The 24,704-nt window shown below is 34.6% G+C and overlaps 1 protein-coding gene across 1 annotated transcript in view; it reads left to right on the top strand.

Moving 5' to 3' along the window:
• The first annotated feature begins 1,182 nt into the window (after nt 1-1,182).
• LOC121729058 (slit homolog 2 protein) overlaps nt 1,183-24,704 on the top strand; it is a 68,782-nt gene continuing 45,260 nt past the window's right edge. The window contains exon 1 of the mRNA XM_042117446.1: nt 1,183-1,419. The gene's annotated coding sequence lies outside the window, so the exon portion shown is untranslated. The remainder of the gene's footprint in view (nt 1,420-24,704) is intronic.

The raw sequence follows: 24,704 nt of genomic DNA, 5'->3' as shown, positions 1-24,704 counted from the left end.
ATATTCTAACGTAAAGTACTTTTTACATAATTTAAATGTACCTACTGTTACTCATTTGGTAAGATGATATATTATGATATTATGCTAAGTACTCACATACGGTTTTGCTCGATAGTTTTACTCCAAATCGAGCAATAACCACCATGTGGACCGCAAAATTGACAGCTCGAAGGCTCGCTTCGAGCCGGCTCGATGGAATTAAATATGTCAAATATGTCATTTCCTTCGATTCGGAGTAAAACTATCGAGCAAAACCGTATGTGAGTACTTAGCATAATATTATGTTAATGTTTAATGACTAATATTATTTGCAAATACCTGGTAAATAGGTACAGAAGCAGCGTATATTTTTGACTATGATGAAGAACTTAAGAAACCTTACGCCACTGACAACTAGGGCAATGATGATGCAGCTTGCTTTTATGTATTTGTACAAGACGACATACCATCAAAGTGTGATGTCATAGTATGTCGTCTTCGGTCTTAAGTACCCCGCAAACGATCAAATTTGTTTGACAAACATGTTTAATGTAATTTACGTTTTCATCAAACTTTTTCTAAATAGCCTTATTAGAGCTTTAAGAGCAATACAAAACTTAGAGTTGGACTACTATTTTTCGCAGCAAGACGTTACATAACATATTTTGGGTTGACATGGCTTTAGGTTCACCGTTCACGTTATAAAATAATATCGATATTTAAAAATTAAACTCATATTTTTTATCTTTAGTAACAGACAATAATTGTTGAGATATATGCTACTCGTAAGAACCTGCATAATATAATAATAATATATTTTTATTAATATAATAATAAAATACAGTAATTTAAAAACGACAAATGTTAAAAACCTCCACACTTCGCGTTAGACTTGCTTGGCGGGGTTTTATTTTAATTTCTTAATTTAATTTTATCATTGAAATACAACATTTGAATGAATTTAATTTGAGAAACTACCATAATCTTACAAAAATTAAAGATGATAATTTCGTAAACTTTTTACTGTCAGCTTTTGGTACAGTTAGGGCATTAGTGAGATTGAGGAGTGGGATTAATTTACGCATGTACATGTCAGCGGTTACGTTGGACTTAATACAACTGAGACAAATGAACATCTAGTTTTGCGTCTGCGCGGACTCCCGTACTTCGCTCGTAGCAGAGCTACGCCAGTCGTAGCACGTCTGCCGCTACGCGCCTACGACGTAGCGACACTTTTGGTCGTACGTTGTTCGAACTTTTGCAGTATTTGCGACACTGTGCCAACTGTGGATTTTACAACCGTGTATATTTAAACTTAGGGTTTTACAACAGTGTATAATTAAACTTAGGGATTTTTGAAAGTGTGTATAGTTTTCTGAACATGTTTGTTTTTGTGTTAGAATGTTACGCGAATGTATCGAATTGCCGAGCACACTCATGGTAAGTTTAAGTTAACTTTGAATAACAATTTTAGTAGAGATTTTTTATATTTTTAACCAGGTAGTGGTTTTTTCATATTAATTGTTACCATCCGAAAAAAGTTTGCGGAAATCGAGTAGTAATCAAGTATTTCTTGTACATTTGACTTAATTTACTCTTGTTAAATGTCATGCTAAAGCAAAGTCTCAAATTCTTCGGGCTTATTTTTTATTACTGTGGCTTACCATAAAATTTTAGTATCCTGCTTCAGGACCATACTATTCATACTTCGAACATTTTTATTGCTTTAGCATTTATTTACTCTATAGATATTTAGAATATTTAGAAGCAATTTTATTAAATACGAGCTTTTGCCCGCGGCTTCGCTCGCGTTAAGAAGTATTATTATATACAAACTTTCATCCCCTTTTTTAACCCCTTGGGGTTAGAATTTATCAAAATCCTTTACAAGCGGATGCCTACGTCATAACATCTACCTGCATGCCAAATTTCAGCCCGATCGGTCCAGTGGTTTGGGCTGTGCGTTCATAGATCACCATGTCAGTCAGTCACCTTTGAGTTTTATATAGTATAGATGTATGTGTGTAACAAAGAAGGTTTTCCAATTGCCTAAGGTATTAAGTTTCTACGGTATTAATAGTAAATACTAAAATCCGGAAAATCTTTTCCTCAGGCACTCGGCAGGAAATATGTTATTCAAATATTGGTTCGCTCGTATTTGGCGACGAAAGTGCGCGACTCGAATGTTGAGTGCGCGGCTCTTGGCCCACGCTCAAGGAAGGTTTAAGTGTAAGAGGCTGTTGACCTTGCTATTGTCACAGGCACGTGTATTTTGAAGTCGCTAAATCCAGAGACGAGTAATAGACAAGGCAAAAAGTAAATCAATAATATAATCATACGTGGGAGAGCCATGCTTCGGCACGAATGGGCCATCTCGACCGGAGAAATACCACGTTCTCACAGAAAACCGCTTGCGCTGTGTTTCGCCGAGTGAGTGAGTTTACCGGAGGCCCAATCCCCTACCCTATTCCCTTCCCTTCCCATCCCTACCCTCCCCTATTACCCTATTCCCTCTTGAAAGGCCGGCAACGCACCTGCAGCTCTTCTGATGCTGCGAGTGTCCATGGGCGACGGAAGTTGCTTTCCATCAGGTGACCCGTTTGCCCCCTTATTTCATAAAAAAAAATATCTATGGACGCTTCACACCTCTTCAGCCTGGCCCCGTGATAAGTACCTGAAGGACTTGTGTTACGGGTATCAGGCAACGTAAATATATTTAAGATTTTTATTATATTATACACATATTTAATACACATCCATGACCCAGGAACCTTGAAAATTTTTTGTTCCGTCGGCGGGATTCGACCCCGTGACCCCTGGCTTGAGCTGCCAATAGCCCACCAACTGAGCCACAGAGGTCGTCAATGTGGGCTTGTTAATAAATAAATAATACCTTAGAATTTTTATAAATCTGTATGATCAAGTATAATATGTGATGAGATGTATTCGTTGTCTTCTATTAGTTGGGATATTAGGCTTTATAGGCATCAGATTATGATTGAAATAATCTCGATAAGATTTATTTTTGTTCCATTAACTTATTATAGATTAATCGAATGCCCTAAGAAACTGGCTGAATAAAAACTATCAATAATTATATTTAATGACATAATATGAAAAATCTTCAGACATAGTGCCAGAAAAAAGGTTGTAGTTTTTTCGGTCATCATTCGAGCAGTGGCTACAAAGGGAAAAAGTAAAAAATGATCGAAGAGGAAAAAACTGCTGAAAACCGAAGTTGTCCATCGTTTGTCTTTATTGCGTTAAGAAAAAGGCAATTGACAAATATAACTACTTTCCTCGTACTATTGTCACTGTACTAAGGAAGACGTTGAAACTTCCCTGAAATTTATCATCCGAGGGACATTTAGATAAGTATGTTAAAAAGGTTGAAGTAGGAACCGTAAATACGACCGGTACAAAAAGCCTGTAATTATAAAGATAAATACAGAATTTCGGCGCGACCTGTGCTGTTTTTATAATAGCTAGGTAATTACCGTTATCCTTCTCATTATTTTGTATACAATGTTAAAAATCCTCCATTAAAGTTCTGATTTGGAGTAAAAAAAAACGTTTTGTAAGAGCTTCTTTTAGTAGGATCGACGTGAGTGATGTAATATGTACTTATATATTATTAACGCCACTTTTTTTTTTCAATATAAAAAAACAATTATTATCGTTGGAACAGTTATTATAAACAAAAGGAAAATAAACCTCTGTATTTATGTATTTATTATTACAAAGAATACAGGGCCTACGTGACTTGATACTGTTGTCGGCTTTATGCTTAAAGTAAAACATGTTTTTTCAATGGCTTACGAACGAAATATTGTAAATAAATATAAAAACGTAAAAGCTCAGCGTGATCGTAATATTTTTAGTCAGTGAAACAGTACAAGTTTGAATTTCAAATAAACTGTGACAGTGACGGTGGTATTTCATATGATAACGCCTCCGTGGTCTAGTGAGCGCGGCTCTTGACTCGGAGATCGTGGGTTCGATTCCGATTGGAAACATGTTATTTCCAAGTTTGATTAGGACAATGCTGGCTGATCACCTGATTGTCTGACAAGTAAGATGATCCTTGCGTCGGATGGGCATGTAAAAAGTCGGTCCTGCGCCTGATCTCTCGCCGGTCGTGTCGGTCTTCCGTCCAACTGGGTTATGAGAGTAAAGGAATAGAGAGTGCTCTTGTGTACTGCGCACACACTTGGGCACTATACAATTACTCCTGCGTAGCTGGCCTGGTTTTAATGAAACGGGCCACCCTCAGTGTGGGAGCTATAAAAAAATATGATGGTCCATCCATCCGTCCATCATAAGACATAGATAAGGAAAACGTTCCTGCTATACCCTTGGTCTTTGATAAATATACGCTCATTACAATGGACACAGTTGGGGTATCATATAAATCAAGATGACCTTAGGACATTCCTTGCTAAGTGGCCGCTGAAAAATATCTACTTACGGTAAAGATCTTGTGGCCTGGCGAGTTTTAATGTTATGAACGTGCTCTTTAATCTGGATTTTTGGGGTAAAGGCATGATTTTTAATCTGTTTTAAGGTGAAGCAAGTCCAAATTACTTAAATAAATTATAATTTATTATTTAAGAATTATTTTATTATTGAATAAACTTGAAACAGATGATTTAGATATAGTCTAGATATATTGATGTCCATTGATATGTAAAACTTTATTTTATTTTGTTTTATTATGTACTAAGTGTAAGTAATACATTTTTTTAGATGATTGAACATGATTTTAACCCATCTTCTACTTTCAATTCAATTCGTTGTATCTATAAAGATAGGTGTTTGAGATTATAGTAATAAAATTACTTTTATGGATCTTCCTCTGGTTTATTTTATGGTATTAGAATCGCGACGTTTCAGTTTTCTGCCACCCGGGTCACGGGTTTTCTGATAAGAGCCGTAAAAATACTTTAATCACTTAAATGCGGTACTATCATAGCACTATTATAGTGAGATATTTTCCCATTGGCGCTCGGTTCGCAACCGTCTCATACAATATCTTATACTAAAATTGGTTTTTATAAACCGTGTTAAGATGGTTATATATAGACATTTGCATACTATTAGTTTAGTTGAGTGTTATGATTATGTATTTTATTATGAAGACCATCTAACTGTACATTTCACTCTGGCAAATAAATGATTATTATTATTATTATTATTATATATTTTATTAAGAACATGGCCGAGCATGGTCAGCAATGTTTTATGAGGATGTTTAATGCTTATATATTCGATGCAGTATCATAGTCCACATAAAGTCGTAATATATATCTATCAGAATCTGAACCAATTTCTTGTCAACTGAAAATCGTACAGAAGTCAGAACCCGTTACGAGGGCGACTAACCCTAAAAATCAAACATCGTCCTTCTCTCTTCACACTCACACCCGTCTTTCATATGCCAGGTGAAAAAGGACGACGCGGATTCATCGCCAAATTAGTTTTTTCTCAATAACTTGATAAATATACGACATATAAAAAATCGGCTAGGTTGGTTTCTCTATGATAGAATTTTATACAATGTGTTAAAATATTAACTTAGTTCAATACACGGTTATGGCAATAAATGAAAAAAACGTGAAAATTAGATGCATGCTTGTGATTTTTTCTATAGAGAAAATTTTAAGATATCGTGTTTTTGCTCAGATCGAATTCTTGGATATATAATGTATTATCTAAGTTCAGAAAATGAAACAATTCGGGGCTTATTTTTAAATATAAAAATGAATTATAAAATCGAAAATTTTGGGTTAGTCGCCCCCTTAAGTAAGATTTACGCTTGGTCGGTTTTGAGTTTCACGTGTTTCGCTCGGAGGTCAAATGCCGAGCATTGTGTAACTTTCACTTTATTATTTAAGTTAAATGCGTTTTTGTTGTTCTATCACACCTTTTTATACTGATAATGTTGTACTAAAAGTTGTACTATCTATCTATTCGAAAATTAGCTTTTATTTTTACTGCGTCGATTGAATGTTCTCATCTTCTAGGCTTCAGGAGCTTATAAAGTTCTTGATGGTTTAATATTATGTAGTTATAAATATTTCGAACTTTATTATATCCATATCATCTATTAACTATTTCTTCCCAGCCAAGTCAGTCTCTCGGGTATACTTAGCGAGCTCGTTAAATAGTTTAAAATTGATGTGTGTGTGGGATGTATTGAAGTAACATTAATTTAATCAGGATTGGTTCGCCTCATTACATAATTATAATAAATTAACAACTAAATATATTGGTTATGTCAAACTCAGCCAACAAAACACAGCAAACAAATTATTAAGACTTGTCATAAGTCATAACCCCAACATCACTAGGTTCGCCGTCTGCCTAGGAATCAATTTCTCTGATGGTACCAATTACCATAGAAGAAATTGATTCAAAGGCAGTTGACGAGCCTATGTCATTTGGTCAGAGCCAGTCCACTCGTTTATACGTGGGAGAGCCATGCTTCGGCACGAATGGGCCGGCTCGACCGGAGAAATACCACGTTCTCACAGAAAACCGGCGTGAAACAGCGCTAGCGCTGTGTTGCGTCGAGTGAGTGAGTTTACCGGAGGCCCAATCCTCTACCCTATTCCCTTCCCAACCCTATTCTCCCCTATTGCCCTATTCTCTCTTAAAAGGCCGGCAACGCACCTGCAGCTCTTCTGATGCTGCGAGTGTCCATGGGCGACGGAAGTTGCTATCCATCAGGTGACCCGTTTGCTCGTTTGCCTCCTTATTTAAAAAAAAAAAAAAACACGGCGCGTCGACGCGGCGCTGCCGTTGCGTTGTTTTACACACAAATAACCAAGGTGTTCACACGGCGCGCTGCGTGGTCGCAACACACACAACATGACAGCCCCCGAGACGAAGCGGGAGGGGATTAAGACTGCTTTGTCAAAATGTTTGCGTTGCGCTGACGCATCGCATTGCAATACGCCGTGTGGACTGGCTCTTTATAGTCGTGTTCTGATGGCTAGGTTTGAGGTAGAGCAACCAAATTACGTAGATCCGCTATCTGCCTATGAATCAACTACTCTGATATAGTACATCACTCAATCACTCGCTATCCTTTAATACTTAGCTTTATGAACTGGCAGTAAGCTCCTCATATTGATATGAACCAACGGCTGAAAGTCTGCAACAAAGAAAGTTGCAAAATGATGTAAAAGAAGATTAGTTGGAAATTGGAATTATTAAACGATATCATATCGTTGTAGAAAAACTATGTTACAATGTTATTATTTACATCAGATTATTGTCTTATATGCTAAGGTATATTAGTGATGTAACCTTATACCTAGGCTACTATTGAAGAAAAATATCACGTTGAAAATTATTAAATGTAAATCTGGTACTTTACAGCAAAGATTTAACTGTAAATGCAATTAGCTTCGAAAATTTAGTATGAAATGAGATTCACAGGGGAGATCGGGCCATTTATTCCGGTAGTGTTGCAGCGATGCTCACTAATGCTGTTTGGAATGAAGCGGTGCTCATTATGCGAGAAATCGGTGCAAAGGATTATTCGAAATTTAAATAAAACGAACGAATGTTGAGCTAGTGTTGTGCCGTATTTTGTAGATTGAAAGAATGTTATATTAAATTAAAGTTTGTAATATACACTATCGAGTTAAGTTAAATTAATTATTTAATTTGCCGGCTGATGTCAATGCACATATTTTGCACACGCATTCCTTTCATAGTGTGGGAATCCATCAAGATAATATTTTTTATAAAACTCGACCCCATTTAATAATAATCAATAGGGGTGTAGACAGTAAACGCAATACAATACAAATTATTGTTTTTTGGGGAGTTTGTATTCTAGGATGTTTACCGAAAATGACATATTTTTACTCATTAACTTTATAATATTTTTCATTTTAATTTAATAAAAATTAAATATTTAATCTGCAATATCAAGTGATCGCAAACAGCCATCATAGAGTGTGACGTCAGGATCTCCAAAACATTGTGTGTGACAGTGACATTTCGATGTCAAACCCATACAAAGATTTTTGTTGTTTGGAGGACCGTGACGTCATAGCGACACCATGATGAACTTTAGCGTTTTAGCGGGAAATTTCAAAACGAAATTTATTAAGTGTTTTTTTCAATTTAAATAAGAGTGTATTTATTTTTTATATATATTTTAGGTGTAACAAATGTACATCATCTATAAAAATTTTGTAAAAAATATCACCCCTATTCTAAATGTTGGGTTTTGGGAACCATTCGGCATTTAAATTGGGATTTCCTAGGAAATCCTAAATCTGTATTTCAAAATAATTGATGAATAACATTTTTGCTTCTTCTTACTAGAAGATGCAGATTTTTGTCGTCTAATCTAATATATAAAAATAAGTCGGGTTTTCCTTCCTGACGATATAACTCCGATGACGGTAGAACGCACGAACTGATTTCCATGGTTTTGCATTCGTTGGAAAGGTCTCGGGCTCCGTGAGGTCTATAGAAAAAAAATCAGAAAAAACTTCAAGAGAAAAGCAGGAAAACAGGGAAAATCATTTTATGGCAAAACAACGTTTACCGGGACAGCTAGTAGCTCTATAAAAGCTGAACATATTTTTACACGTTATTTTTTAACCCTCGACAAAAAAGAGGGGTGTTATAAGTTTGACGTGTCTGTCTGTCTGTTTGTCTGTGTGTGTATCTGTCCGTGGCATCGTAGCATCCAAACGGGTGGACCGATTTTGATCTAGTTTTTTTTTATACAGACATTTTGTTTAACTGTAAGAAAAATTAAGTATTTGTATTAGTCGCATCACTAATTTTATGCAGCGGCTGCAACTTAAGTATTGGCATGTAAAGGATTTAGAGAATCTTCAGCTTAGTGGAATTTCTTGTGTACTTTAGCGGTACGTGCCCGGCTTGTAAATACGGGAACATGAATGGGATTTCCTATAACTTTAAAAGAAATAGATACAAATAGAAATATCTGTTCCTATTATGGAATATCGAGTAATTGTCTTATTGCTCTTCTAGTGGTTACATCGAAATTTTATTTCTTTTCCTTATGCTCACTTAAATGATTTGAATGAAATTCATGGTGCAATCGTATTATAAAATAAACACGTAACCATATCCTGTTTAAGGCCTGTACAGTAGCATAGTTCATTACGGAACTGATGAATAATAATTATTTATACGTGGGAGAGCCATGCTTCGGCACGAATGGGCCGGCTCGACCGGAGAAATACCACGTTCTCACAGAAAACCGGCGTGAAACAGCGCTTGCGCTGTGTTTCGCCGAGTGAGTGAGTTTACCGGAGGCCCAATCCCCTACCCTATTCCCTTCCCTACCCTCCCCTATTTCCTTCCCTTTCCATTCCTACCCTCCCCTGTTCCCTCTTAAAAGGCTGGCAACGCACATGCAGCTCTTCTGATGCTGCGAGTGTCCATGGGTGACGGAAGTTGCTTTCCATCAGGTGACCCGTTTGCTCGTTTGCCTCCTTATTTCATAAAAAAAAATTTGACGATAACCAAGAGTAGTTTTGATTTTAGATTTTGATCCCCGCTCTACAGTACAATGTACCATCAAGGAAGTTGATTCCTATGCAATTGACAGACCAACGTTATTTGGTCGAATGTCAATTCAATGTTAATTGTGATCTGTCAGCTGGGTTTGACGTAACGCGACCAAACTACTTAGGTCCCCGATTTGCAAGGAATCAACTTCTCTGATAGTACAATGTACTTAATAACTGGCACCGATCACAATACGCTTCTCTACACTTCAGCATTAGCTCGCAATTGTCCATCATGACTGAAAAAGGAGAGTTCATGTTACATCATTTAAATTTTGCATTAACCGTAGTAATTATATTATGAATTACGATAATAATTAACAAATGTAAGGCAATTATAAAATTACCTAGCATTCTTTGCATATAATTACTTAAATAACGACAAAAGCTTAGAGGACAACCTCTATAAACCAGTCTTTCTTAAAATAATGCTACAAATACTTTTTTTTTTCATAATTCATAATTCTTTATTCACAAGAATGCAGTACAAAGATAGTATTAATACATGCATTTAAAAAGAAAAATAGAAAATACAATTATTTGAGTTGCTATTAAGTTCATATACAATGTCAATTTAATGTCAAATATAATAAAAAAGATGCCACAATAATTAATAAATAATAAATAAATTACACAATTTCATTTATACACATAAATCATAAATTAATAATAATAATAATTAGTCCAATCAATCCTATAAATTATATTAATCTTTTGTGCGCAAAATATTCATTCATATTATAAAAACGTTTTTCTATTAGCCATAATGTTAAATTTCTTTTAAATACTTTGAAAGGCAAGTTCTTAAATTCGTCTGGTAAAAAATTGTAAATTTTTATAATCTGTACAAATGCGTACTCCTTATATATATTTAAGTTACATAACGAAAAATGGATTTTAAATTTATGCCTTTCGTTTTTTCGTCCCAAATCCGATTTGAGTGGGAAATATTCAGGGTGTAACTTTACAAAAATACATGCTTCCTTTATATACATGCAAGTGAGGGGCAGTATCTTAAATTTTTTGAACAACGGCTTACAACTCTCTAGAAAACCTGCTCCAGCAATTGCTCTAACACATTTTTTTTGTAAACGGAACGATTTATCAATATCTGTAGAATTTCCCCACAATATAAGCCCATATGATAGTACCGATGACACATATCCATGGTAAGCACTCAGGGCTGCTTCTGTACTTAATCGCCGTAATCTTTTAAGGGCGTAAACGAACCTATCTAGCTTTGTGCATACATATTCTACTTGTTCTTTCCAGTTGCAGTATTTGTCCGACATAACGCCTAGAAATTTAGTAGAGTTAACTTCCTCAATTTTTATGTCCTTATAATAAATATTTATGTCAAATTTTCGTCTATTGTAATTTTGAAATTGTATTAGATGTGTCTTACTTATATTTATTTTCAAATTATTATTACTAAGCCATGTCAGTACTTTATCAAGATTTTCGTTAATATTATTTTCATAGTTTTCAATATCATCGCATTTTATGATAAGTTTTGTATCGTCAACAAATAAAATCTTCTTGTCTGTAGTTACATGTGGAAGATCATTAATGTACAGTAAAAAAAGATATGGGCCTAGAACACTGCCTTGTGGTACGCCACATTCGATAAGTTGAAAGTTCGACCGATTCGTAATCTTTTTGCCATTACGTATTTTACTAATTTCGACGCATTGAAACCGGTTAGATAAATAGCTCTTTATCCACCTTTTTACTATTCCTCTAATTCCGTACTTTTATAATTTGTAAAGAAGTAAATCGTGATTTACGTTATACGTTACTTTATTGTTATCTGAAAGGAAACAGATTTTAACGTCCTCGCTATTTCGTGTTAAAGGAAAAGAATAACTCAAGACAGTATTTTAAATATTTGCTGAAACCGCCTGAGCTATGGAATAAAATACAAAGCAAAACACTCGGAAGAAACACAATTACTTTTTAGTATTCCGCGAAAAGTGCAAGCACAAAGAATAAATGAAATACCAAAAAGAAACAAACACCCACAAACTAACCGACAGTAGCCCTCAAATATATAACAATGCCCGAAACAATATCTTACCCGTTTAACGAAGCAAAAAGGTCGTAAAGTATTTTAGTATTTTCATTTGTTTCTTCTCGCACTTATTTTTATACGTGTTATAAATAATACATTTTATTAAAGTAGGTTAATATAATATTTAAACTTTTAAGTTTTAAATTGTAAATTATTAAAATCTATTTCGAATTTACGAACTAAAACAAAGGTAGGTTTTATTTAAAAGCCGACACTTAATTGTTATTAAATACTTATATTAGAAACTATAACTAATGAAAATTAATACTGTGTATACTGTAATTAATTCAAGCAACTTCTAACGTATTGGACAAAGCATTATGTTTCTATATAGATCTTTTTATTAGTAAGGGGATGAATGGAAAGTGTATGTAATATAAAGTAGCATATATAGCTTCCCATTCGCGATTGGAGGCGAAAATCCAACACAAAAATGTGAAATACAATGGGACGTGGATGACGTATGCCACACACGGTTTCCCCACGACTTCCCGATTTATGCAATTCATTCCATTGAAACGTTGCCAGTAATTTATATTTTCGGCCATTTTATATTCTGGAGATTAAAATTAAAATGCCCAAGATATTTCCCCTTTTATTCTCCTGAGTCGTTTGAATAATAGCGTAATTAATTTTTATATTATGATACTTCGGCTCGGTCCGTAAATAAAGCGTTCTGTAGGCGAAGTTTTACATAAACTTGTTATAAAACCTATACTTTGAAACCCTTATTATACCCTCGAAAAGTATTCATTTTTTTAATGCTTGGCCAATGTTTTATTTAAATGTACTATTTGAAAGCTTTATAATATGTATGCAACACAACCCAACAACTCGGAAAGCTGGATAAATAAACAAAGCGTTATAATCCAAACTTATTCACTAATGACCTTGTTTTATGTTTCGATAGTGGCCACAGGTTTCGTTCACCTGGGTATATGAACACGACGCAAAATGACGTTACAATTTTGTAGAATCGCATTTTCATAAAACGCCTGTAGCGATCGTTTATCAGGTGTTGTATACCTTTGGGACAGAGCGTTTTACAAAACATTTATTTTATCTGCAGCGAGTATTTACGGATGTACGACAGGAATTAATCGAGTATGTATTATGTTCCCACGAGTAACGAACTATTTATTTAAGTAGGCAGTCAGCATCTATTCATTGATGTCTTTTTGTTAATTATAGTTTAAAATTATTTATCTATCAGAAGTCAGAACTTAAAAAGAATAATAATAATAATCATATTGAAATAAATTATTTAATGAATCCACATTATTACTTGACTGAAAATTGTATTGTTTATTTTATGAACAAGGACAAATTGACGATGTTACTAATGATATTATTAAGACGGATGATATTAAATTAGGAAAATAATAATTGAGGATAAGAAAATGAATTGTAGTGAATAATTATAACTCGCACGCTGCGTGAACGCCATCCAAAGGCAAAATAAGAGAAATGTTTACCCGACTAACATCATAATATTGTACCTTATTTTAGCAAATAAACGATTTCTATTGTATTCTAACTTTGTGGGACTCCGATTAGTTCTGATACAAAACATAATATTATTTATTTCCATCTCAATTGATAGCATAGAATAAAGCTACCCAAATATAATTTTAGATAGATAACAATATAGATATAAGATAACAAACAATTGCTAGATTACGACACGAGAACCCTTTGTTATTCTTTCTTTATTCTATCAATGGGGTTTGGGTTTATAATAGACACAAATATTGTGTGTGTTTTTATGCTGAATTTTATAAAATTAATTATCCTAAATATCTTTAGTATTATATTGTATTACTTATATCTGCTAATTATTTATTTAAGAATTAAGAGTAAATAGTTCTCAAGTATAATAATTACTGAAAAACACGTATCAAATTCACAGACCTCTTGGCTAACGAATGTAATTTTATTTAACAACGTAGATTTTTGGCGTAAGACACTAGTGAAAGGTGGAATTATTTAGGTGAAAATTTTAATTATTTAGGTGAAATTTTTAATTATTTAGGTGACATTTTAATAATTCAATTTCCTTGAAAATGTTTAGAACAAAACGGGACCATCCAGTTAACATTTTAACTAATTGCTTCTAACTCTACATGCACTTACATATGCTTGTAGTCTAGCTGAGTTCTCCGACTTTCTTGGAAAGTGTTTTCATTCCTTTTCTAAAGCGGGTGATCGACGGGTGAGTAGGACCGCGGTTTTATAGTTCGTCGGTAAAGCTCGCTGGTGTATCATTGCAAAACCGCGGTTTTAAATACCGCCGAGCCTGACACGTGGCTCGTCGTCGTGCTTTACTTTTTTCTCGGCTCGCGATGCAAAACCATGGAACAAGACATGTTTGCGACTGTTTTTCTCGAGTCGATCAACACCAACGAGCAGCGAGCCAGTAGGCCTACTGTTCATACATTTCAACTGTCCCGCTCTAATTTCATGAAAAATATCGCCATCTCACTCACACATGAAAAACTGATAAGCGTGGCCTACTAGATGTCATGACGTCATCCGCGACCAACTCGATTTTAAGGAAATTCTAGAAGGAAACAAGAGAACGCCGCGTGCGTGGAACACGAATAGAACACGCATCAAGACGCTTCATATGAAAACTATTCGACATCAATATTCGAACTAGACGACATGTATTTTTTCATTAATTGTAAAATTCGACAATAAACGTATACGGCTGTAATCTGTAGCATTTTTTATTTCGAGAAAACTCTTAACACCTACTACGAAACTGTTTTGATACTCAACTCAACTCTAACAAACGTGAAATGACCTTGTTAGAGCAGGACGCAGCATTCTCGTCCGATTGTTTGAGTCTCAAAACAGTTTCGTAGTTCCTAGGCAGGTTTGTCGATACATGTTTAAAACCGCAGTCTTGTCTTACTCGCCTTTCGATCGCCCGCTTTAGTTTCCATCTTATGCTTTGTTCAAACCTATCTGGCTACGCGTCAAGTTGCGTCAAGTTGTCAAATGTGTGTTTTGACTTTTGAACTAGACTTCTTTTTTAAAACCATTTGACAACTTGACGCTCCCGCTTCGCTGTCGCTTGGGCAACAAAGCATTATATGAAGGACGCGGCATTGTCGTCCGATTGTTTGAGTCTCAAAACGGTTTCGTAGTAGGCCTACAAGTTCGTCGGTACATGTTTAAAACCGCGGTCTTGTCTTACTCGCCTTTCGATCGCCCGCTTTAGTTTCCATCTATGTGTTCCCCGAATCGCAGATGGTTATCGCTAGCAATCGAGTTAAGTCGATATAATGACTCTCTTGATAACTCGAGATAAAATATACAACACTTAGTTGGAACTTATATATATATATATATATATAAGTTCCAACTAAGTGTTGTATATTTTATCTCATTCTATTTACGTACATTTTGTACATTTTATTCACACCTTCCCGATACCGGGAATGATGACATTTTATTGATGATATTTTATTCAATATTTATTTCTTATTTTTTCGAAATACATATAAATATATATATATATATATATATATATATATATATATATATATATATATATATATATATATATATATATATATATATATATATATATATATATATATATATATATATATATATATATATATATATATATATATATTTATATGTATTTCGAAAAAATAAGAAATAAATATTGAATAAAATGTCATCAATAAAATGTTATCAATAGAGCCTTTTCACACCTTCCCGGTATCGGGTAGCGGCGACAAATATTATGGTCATGTATAGGTGCTTCATACGTGTATCGTACCATATACGAGTAATTCATACATTCCGTGTCGAGTGGCCGGCGCCGCGCCGCCGCTACCCGCTAAACGGATGGTGTGAAAAATCTCTAGTAGTATTATCCCACTGATCGTGGAAAAACGAGACACAATAGAATTTCTATTGTGTCTCGGTCACCGGTGACCGTACGGGGCTTGATGAATAGTAGTATTCTAAGATCATAAATCTACACGAATGTTGAAAATTGCACTAATAGTGTGCTTTATAAGTACTGACTACTGCGACCACTTAGTTAAACATATAAGAGTTCTTCTTCATCAAAATTACCGCGAGTAACGTTAAGCGAAGCTTTACACTAAGCTGATAAAATACGCTCTAAGTTACTGGAAAAAACCTTTGAGTACTATTTACAGCTAGTCATCAATATTAATTTTAATGTAAAACGATGATAAAATAATGATTAAAGAGTTCATAATCCGAGTGCACGAGAGGCGAGCGCGAGCGACCGAGCGTGTTTGATGCATGGCCGTTTTTATAGCTATTTAACTATGAACTAAATTATCCCAGCGATGGGATAATAAGTGATCCCATTTCCTTTATCCTCATATAATAGTTTATTATGTGGACTACACAGCAATTTATGTTCATTTTGTTGTTATTTGCCAAAGACAACATTATAAAATAATTATTATAATGTTGTCTTTGCTAAATAACAACAAATAGTGTCTCTCGATGTAAGGTTGTAAGGTTTAAATATATTGTTTAAATAAAATTATAAGTTATTAAAATCTCAAAAAGGCTGATGACAAGGTTAAAATTTTAAAGATAAGCCTTGTTAGTAAATCTACAGGATTTAATCAGAATTCTACACTCCATCATTGTCAAGGCCTTGTCTATCAGGTTCCTTTTCTAACGTATCGAACTAGGTCAAATCCTCATAACGTCTGTTTGCATCGTGAAGGTCTTTATTAGTGACGATATGATACAATTTAAGATGTTCAAATTAAAACATGTTATAAAAAGATTCTTGATACTGCTTTTCTCGTGAGCTATTTTGCAAAGTTCCACTTTTAATTAATAACTCTGCTTTAGAGCGACTGAACTGGTGTCAGAATGAAAAGAACATTTCAAAATTAGTCCCAAGTAACGAAGTTGGGAAAAAAGATTCGTTTGTAGCGTAAGATTCAATGGAAAACAGGCGACCGGAACTAAATTCGCCCAGTCGTTCTAGAATATTCTTTACATCGAATGTAATAAAATGAATCTTTATCATAGAGTGCTACAGCTGGAGTATAAAATATGTGTACCACGACCACTATTTCCACGCTCTACTATTCTTGCTTAGTATGTTATAACTTATAACAATTATTGTATTCGTCAATTTTTGTTTGTTTCAATTTGTTGTGTCAAATTGTATTGTTAATTATAACTTTTATTTGCTCCGCGCCGTAGATTTACTGCAACGAAAGGATTCCAGTGCCACATAATAGGTTTCTGCAGATAATCACGTTTACGTTGCTAACTAGTTGGTTAATTACATACAGACCTCCTACTTCCTAGTACGCCACGACGTGACGTGAGACAATCAATATAGAGGTACACTGTTAATACTATTTGCCATTACATTATAAAGATTGGTCGTAATAGTTGATTAACCCAGGATATAATAAATACGTAGGGGCAAGCGCCCCGGCGTCACGTGTTTCCGCATACAAAAGTGAATAAAAAATTGTGTTTCAGCGCTACTACTTTCACAGCGAACTAACACTCTGCAAGAAACACGTACACACTCTAAAGTATTATCACTTGGTTTTTTACACCCTGTATATACTGACGCAGACGAAGTTGCGGGCAACAACTAGTAAATATAATAAAATATTTTATGTTTTTAATCGTTTATTGAATAATCATTATTTGATATACTTTAATGTTTCTGTTAGGTAAACGCTCAAATATTTACTAAACGTTTTTTACATTAGTAAGCACGAAATAGCTGGATTTCTTTTGATCGCAATAATATTAAATACGGTACGAAATTCAGGGAAATAGCGTGTCGGCATGTACACAATATAATGATATTAAAAAAGGTTCCATTATGTAGAGAATTCGAAAACGTTACATGTTTATATATTCATAACGCGAAATGCCGACGCACGGTGGATTATATACGCTTTAATTACAAGCCTACGTGGAGTCGAGCTGCCTACCTCGGGCCTCGAGCGCCAACTTTAAATAGGGTTAAACCTATTAAGTATACAAAGTACCGGAAGGTGTCCTTGTCTCTGTTCTGTTTTGAGATACATAATATACATATAGATGTGTCGAAGACGATCGGTATACGTAAATTATGCTTCATGCCTCTGTTTATACTATGTATAAACTAATTAGTATAGGGTATTATAGTAATTATATTCTTGACATGCGGACAAGATGCCACATGTCAGTGTGGCATCTTGTCCGCATGTGGCAAGCTATTTAAATAGTAAACGCTAACAAAATGTATGCGATTTGACATAAGTCATCGCTTCGCTAGCGAATACTAATGTCAAATCCCATACACATTGTGGCGTTGGCGTTGGCGTTTACGATAATCGCTTGCCGCTTGCCTAGCCCCTCAGGTGTCAACCAGAGTATAGTCTGTCAAAAAAGTGAAGAAATTAAAAAGTTGCAACATCGTAGTGTCATCCCTTTTTTTTGATTGATTTGAAAGGGATGACACTACGATGTTGCCACTTTTTAATTTCTTCACTTTTTTGACAGACTATAAACAGAACTATTGAGAAGGCCGACATACGTTTGACGTAGTATGTCCTATCGGACGGCGCGCCGGAGCTTTGTGAAACATGTCAAAAGTGGTACTCATTACTCACGCCTAACTTGCGTAGATTCGCCCGTTTGTTTGAAGTCGTTGTAGTTCACTTTCTTGTATCTGATCGTCTTTTGAAGCTTTTTCAATGTAAGCTTCGTGAAATTTGGGGCTTTGAGGATACCCACGATTCTGCGAAGCTCGCGCTAGGAATACAAGAGAGTAGATACCTATCACGCCCAAACAAATCCTTACGTAATTCCTATTAAACCTAACCTGTAAGAGGATTATGCTTTTAGTAGTAGTAGAATGTATACTGTATAGTATTGGCTATGTCGGTACTCTTAGCTTAGAAAATGCGCATGTATGTTGAATAACTCAAGTAAGTTGGTAACAAGAAATATTTAATACTGCGCAACACAGGACTTACTATGCAATTATACTTTCGCTATACAAGTTTACATAATAAGATGCGAGCTAAAACGTTATATGCAGATAACTTGGTAGTTCCAAAGTCCTTTCAACGACTGTACGAGTACGTGCTGGCTTTTATTTCGAGGGGTAGTGTTACTATTTAGTGTCCTACCTTAAGAGGGCGACCAACGCAAAAAATCAAACATCGTCCTTCTCTCTTCACATATTAGGTCCGTCTTTCATATGCCAGGTGAAAAAGGACGACGCGGAATCATCGCTAAGTTAGTTTTTTCTTAATCACTCTATAAATTTACAACATTTAAAAATCCGCCAGGTCAATGGCTCAGTGATATAATTTTATACAATGTGTTAAAATATTACTTAGTTTAATGCACGGTTATGGCAATATATGAAAAATTTTTTTCTATCGAGAAAATTTTAAGATATCATGTTTTCGCTCAGATCAAAGTCTTGGAAATATAATAAATGTAGTATCATGTTTAGAAAATGAAACAATTCAGGGCTTATTTTCAAGTATAAAAATGAATTATAAAATCGACAATTTTTGGTTAGTCGCTCCCTTAATTCTGTTATTTTATTCCAGCGGTTCTAAAACTTTTCTTATTTGAGAAACCCTTTTGAACAGCGAAATTTCAAAATAAAAAAAAAATATTTATGTGCATTCTTCAATTTATTGTTAAATTGATATTTACGAAGTTATTTAAATGCGAGTCATAAAAAAAACAGAATTGGGCCACGGATTGATAGCAGAGGTGTATTTTGCTCTTTCTCATTTTCATCTTGCGGAGCCCCTACAAAGGCTTTGCGGAACCCCATGAGTTCTTACTGGGGATTCTTTGGTGAAGCCCCAAAAATCATTAGACAAATACTATTTTGCTGTTTGATAAAATATGGACCAGCCCATCCATCAAACTTGCATTAATTTTGGCTTAAAAAGACTACCTCAATTCTGTTACACATTGCCGCCTTTCCAATTTACTATAATTCTCGTATTGCCGGATCCTGTCCGTAGTGGTCATTGACCCCTTATCAAAAAACTAGTCATATTATGCCATCGTTTTCTATACTAACCGCGATTGACAATGAAGTGACATAATAATATGTTTCTAGTCTAGGGCAATATTATATTTTGCATACTCAATGAGAGTATTACGACGCGCGACGCAGTCACTAATTCTAACCCTAAAAAATTGATATTATTATTCTAAGAGTTACCAAGAGGGTTCCCGACGAATCTATAATAGTAGCTGTGTCTTTAATAACTGTTCAAGTTTTTTCTGAAATTGACCGAATACGTACTGCATTGTGAGTATTTTTCATATAGCTCCTAGAGTCTAGACTAAAAAGGTAAATGACCGCTGAGGACACCTTACTTCATTTAGAGTATATCTACTAATACTACTAAATGGTATTTTCATTAAATCGTTCGATTGACGTTAATAAGTATAGTAAACGTAAATAATAAATAATCTTTTGTTATTTATTGCGAACTCGTTAGTCTTTCCTATCAATAGTAAATACGGAAAGCGATAAACCCACGAAACTGCATTATACTTCACAAAATATTAACTGAGCTCGAGAATCGGGAAAACAGAACTCTACGACTAACGATTGCTGAATACCAATCGGAGGTTAAGGAATTTCCATTAGCAAATCCATCAAAACTAAAAATCGAACTCTGCCAAATTTTTTGGTTCGGTAATGGTTTTAGAATTCGCGAGCGCGTCAGAAAAACTGAAAAATTGACAATAACAGCCGTTGTCGATTTGAGTTGATATTCTAAAAAGTTTATCCACCTTCCACGTTGCATCTACTCTATGAATATGATACGGTATCGTAACCTACCCGGATAATTTTATTTATTTTCTGGTAGATTTTTTTTGACTCAATGTACTTATTAAAGTAGGAATTTACCCAATTACAGATGAAAATTTCGTTTTCAGTTAGATTAAAATGAAACCAAATCTAGATGCGTTACTTGTACGTCAAATACGAAATCAAATTATGGTAGATGAATTCATGTATGTACCTTAAATTCGATGAAATATTATTAGGCATAAAAAAGACAAAAGAACAGTAGAGTATGTTAGCAAAAAATAGTCGTAATCTCTGTACTTTCATCTGAAAGTCCCTTAATAGCCATAGTGCAGCATTCTCCTGTTTTTTTTTTCAATTTTCTACAACAAAGAAGTTCTGTTTTCCTAAAATTGAATATTTTTTGTGAATTATTTTAGTTAAAAATGTCTCTACTGAAACATTTTTAATATTTTGTTTTGCTTGCTTCAAATCAAAATACAAAAGATTCTTTCATTCTTTGTAGTATGAGCAATGTAACTAAATTGACATTACGTAACTCAATATCTCTCTTTAGGCTCCAAATTTAATTCCTTTGTAAAACGGATCATAAAAATTTTGTTAAAAATATAAGCCTCTTTTGTTTCGTTTCACGATACTAGGAAAATAGCCACACAATCATTGAGATGCTTTATAAATGCAATTTTGTACGAAATTTAATTAGTTCCTGTGTTTGCTTTCGGGTCAAAATTTCAGACATGATCGTGGATGAACCGGCAAGTGGCAACGGGCAAACTAAGATTTTACCACACAAGGGCAATTACTCATTTTTTCCCTTATAATTTGATTTTAGAACTTAACTACTTCATAATATAACTAATAAAAATCCACTTTATCCTATATCCTAGCTACATAAAGAATCCATATTTCGAATCATTTCCCCGGTTGTATCTCTATATTTTATGCAAAAAAAACGACGGTTTTCTAATTGTTACCCGCTTCATCTACTCATGTCTTATATTCTTTAATTAATTACCTTTTTTTATGTACTTATTAAGTTTAATATAGTCCAGCTAAATTTGAAAAAAGATTAGATATATCTTTTTTCATTGCCTCACAGGTGTGCTAAAGGTGACTTTTTTGGTTACATTTTGACTAGAAGTTAGTGAAAGTCGGTTAAAAATTTTGACCTAAATAATACGGTTCAAAAGTAGTATAATAATGCTTAAAGTACCGCGTAGAGCGTCGTTAGTCATAGTTCGCTGGGGAGGGATTTGTCGAATGTATTTACTGCTCTCTAAATTGACTAACTTTGTACAAACTTACGCAATAACATTTTTAAACTAACAATAAAAAGATAGTTACTATTTTGCTTTTAGATAGTGTTGTTTTTGTTACAAAAATACTTTGGTACCTACTCGTAAGTATGTCTAATATATAAAATTCTCGTGTATGTGCGCGCACTCCTCCAAAACAGCTCAACCGATTTTAATGGAATTTTGTATGTCCATTTGTTAGGCCTGAGAAAAGGTTTTTATCTACTTTTTATATTGATACTAGAAATAATTTATATGGCAAAACAATTTTGCCGGGTCAGCTAGTTATTAGAAAATATTAGTAAAAATGCCTTTTGTGAGAACAGTTACGCCATAAACTGAAATGAGTTTTTTTTAACCCCCGACGAAAACTGGGGTGTTTGAATAAGTATGCCGTCTCTGTCTTCTTTTTTCTCTTTTTTTTGCGGTGGCCCCACATTTCCCGCGGATCTGTCAGTAGCGGCGCAGAAAGGAACACGGTCGGGTTTTAATGGGTAGAGCTGCGGCCCATCGGTCGCAGCGAGTCCCACATACCCCGGTTGTCCTCCCCAGCACTGCCGGGGATGCATAATGGCATTTCCCGACCCAAAAAAAAAAAAAGTTTATATACCTAGCGGATTAGAGAAATAGTCACTATAAGTAACACTACGAGGTAAAAAGAGACTTGTGATACATGGCAGCAGAACCAATTTTTTTCATCTGTTTGACGTCCAGTCGGCACTTATCGGCACGTTGACAATTTCTCTTAGAAAGATGCTTGTGTTGTGTGTAAGTGTATACGTAAACAAATATTTACATACAGACGTAAATCAATTTCGGTTTGGTTTGACAGCTCGAAATTGTTGCTTTATTCCCCTATACGAGTATTATCTTTATGATCGTACTATTGTAACTGGTGGGCCCATTTTGAATTTTTTGTTTGAAAGCTGTCATAATCTAGAGTGCACTTAGCAATAGTTCACATCATCAGCTCGTTTACTGATAGGAAATTCTTTTTTAAATAAGTTTATTTAATATTACAATAATATAAATAGTATAATAATTAATTTTAAAAAACTCACAGACAAATCTTTTTTTCTTTCATTGTTCGTTTCAATCTTTAATAATTGTTATCTTTTCTGTAAGTTGTAGAATGCTTAGATCGGTTTAACATCAGCCGCAAGTTAGCCTTTTTTTTTAAATTTAAAAACAGTTTGAGGTGAGGTGAGTATTTAATAACGTTAGTGCATTAATTTTAAATCCGGGCTTTGCCAGCGTTGTTAAAAGTTGACAGAGCGCGGTTGGCGGGTTTGAGTTGCGAGGTTTGTAAATGTTGAACTAATTAATTAACTTTCCTAAATTTTACAATAAAAATAAGCTTGAGTAAATATAAAATAGATTGACGTAGTGATGTTTCTAAACAAACTTGCAATGGTGCATCTATATAAACAAAAAAAAAAATGTACTGAAAATAAAATTATATTTTCTTCATCAGTTTGCGAATTCTTCATTAGTTTAATGTATAGATTTAGCTGACAAAAATACTACTCTAGGATACCGAACTTTGATAGAGTTCAGAGAGTTTGCTTAGATGAATGACTAAAATTGCACATTTCCCCAGAGATAGCCGAGAAACTATAATAAATAAATAAATCTTTACATCTTTACATATTACTAGCTGTCCCGGCAAATGTTGTTTTACAGTATAAAGTATTTCGCCCATATTATTTTATTGAAGTGACTAAAATATAAGTATGGCACAATGGACGTTCCATTGCTTTCCTGTCGCACAAACAATGGTCACTTCAAAAAATGCACTTATCAATATAAAAAGTAGCCAGTAGCCGATTGAGAATCGGCTACTGGCAACTTTTTATATAACTACTGAATATGCATATAAAATTTGGTAAAATTAGTAAAGCCGTTTCAGAGGAGTACGGTAACTAATATTGTGACATGAGAATTTTATATATAAGAAGATAATAAGACTGTAGAAATGAAAATTCTGTACATTTAAAAAGATATTCAAAAAATAATAAGATATCCTAAAAATAAAAGTCATCATCGCTCACTCTCTCACACTCACCAAATTTTTGGGTTCTATAGAACCCAAAAATTTGGTGAGTTGTTTTTGTCCGTCTGTCTGTATGTTTTTTACAGCATCACACGAAAACTACTGATCCGATTTGAATGCGGTTTTGCAGATAGATAATAATATATTTGTCTTCTTCCAACTTAACATTTGGTGTATATGTTACGCTCAAAGACCGAAATCGCTCAATTTAAGCTTTATTTTTTTAATGTAACTGGAAGAGCTGCAGGTGCGTTGCTGGCCTTTTAAGAGGGAATAGGGTAGTAGGGGAGGGTAGGGAAGGGAAGGGAATATGGGAGGGTAGGGAAGGGAAAGGGAAGGGATTGGGCCTCCGGTAAACTCACTCACTCGGCGAAACACAGCGCAAGCGCTGTTTCACGCCGGTTTTCTGTGAGAACGTGGTATTTCTCCGGTCGAGCCGACCCATTCGTGCCAAAGCATGGCTCTCCCACGCATAATTGTATCCCAATTGTACTAATTACAGAACAATACAATGTATGTAACATGTTCTCTTGTCTGTCACTATTATCTTCGAGTAGTTGATAAAGTTGGAGCAAAGTTCAGGTTTGCGTGCCCCACAATTACGACGCGAAGCTAAACTCGACGGGAACTTTTGGGACAATTTATACTCCGGATAATCGCATAACACAACACAATGTTTGTTTTATCTCGCAAAAGCTCTAATAGAAATTATACGCGAATCTTGTATTTAACCGCGACAAGAAGTATTTTAAATATATTTTTTAGGAAATGTAGTGGATCAACATAATTTTTTCGGACTACGTCAAGTGAATTTTGGTCGTAATCTATCTATCAGCTGGGCTTGAAATTATATCCCGGCTAAATAAAAAACGTAGCTCCGCCATATGGACCATGCCACACGATACGGTGCGGC

The sequence above is a fragment of the Aricia agestis genome, chromosome 7, assembly GCF_905147365.1.
Source record: "Aricia agestis chromosome 7, ilAriAges1.1, whole genome shotgun sequence".
NCBI lineage: Eukaryota > Metazoa > Arthropoda > Insecta > Lepidoptera > Lycaenidae > Aricia > Aricia agestis.
Note: the sequence above shows the minus strand (reverse complement) of the source record. Positions and strands in the feature narration are given on the sequence as shown.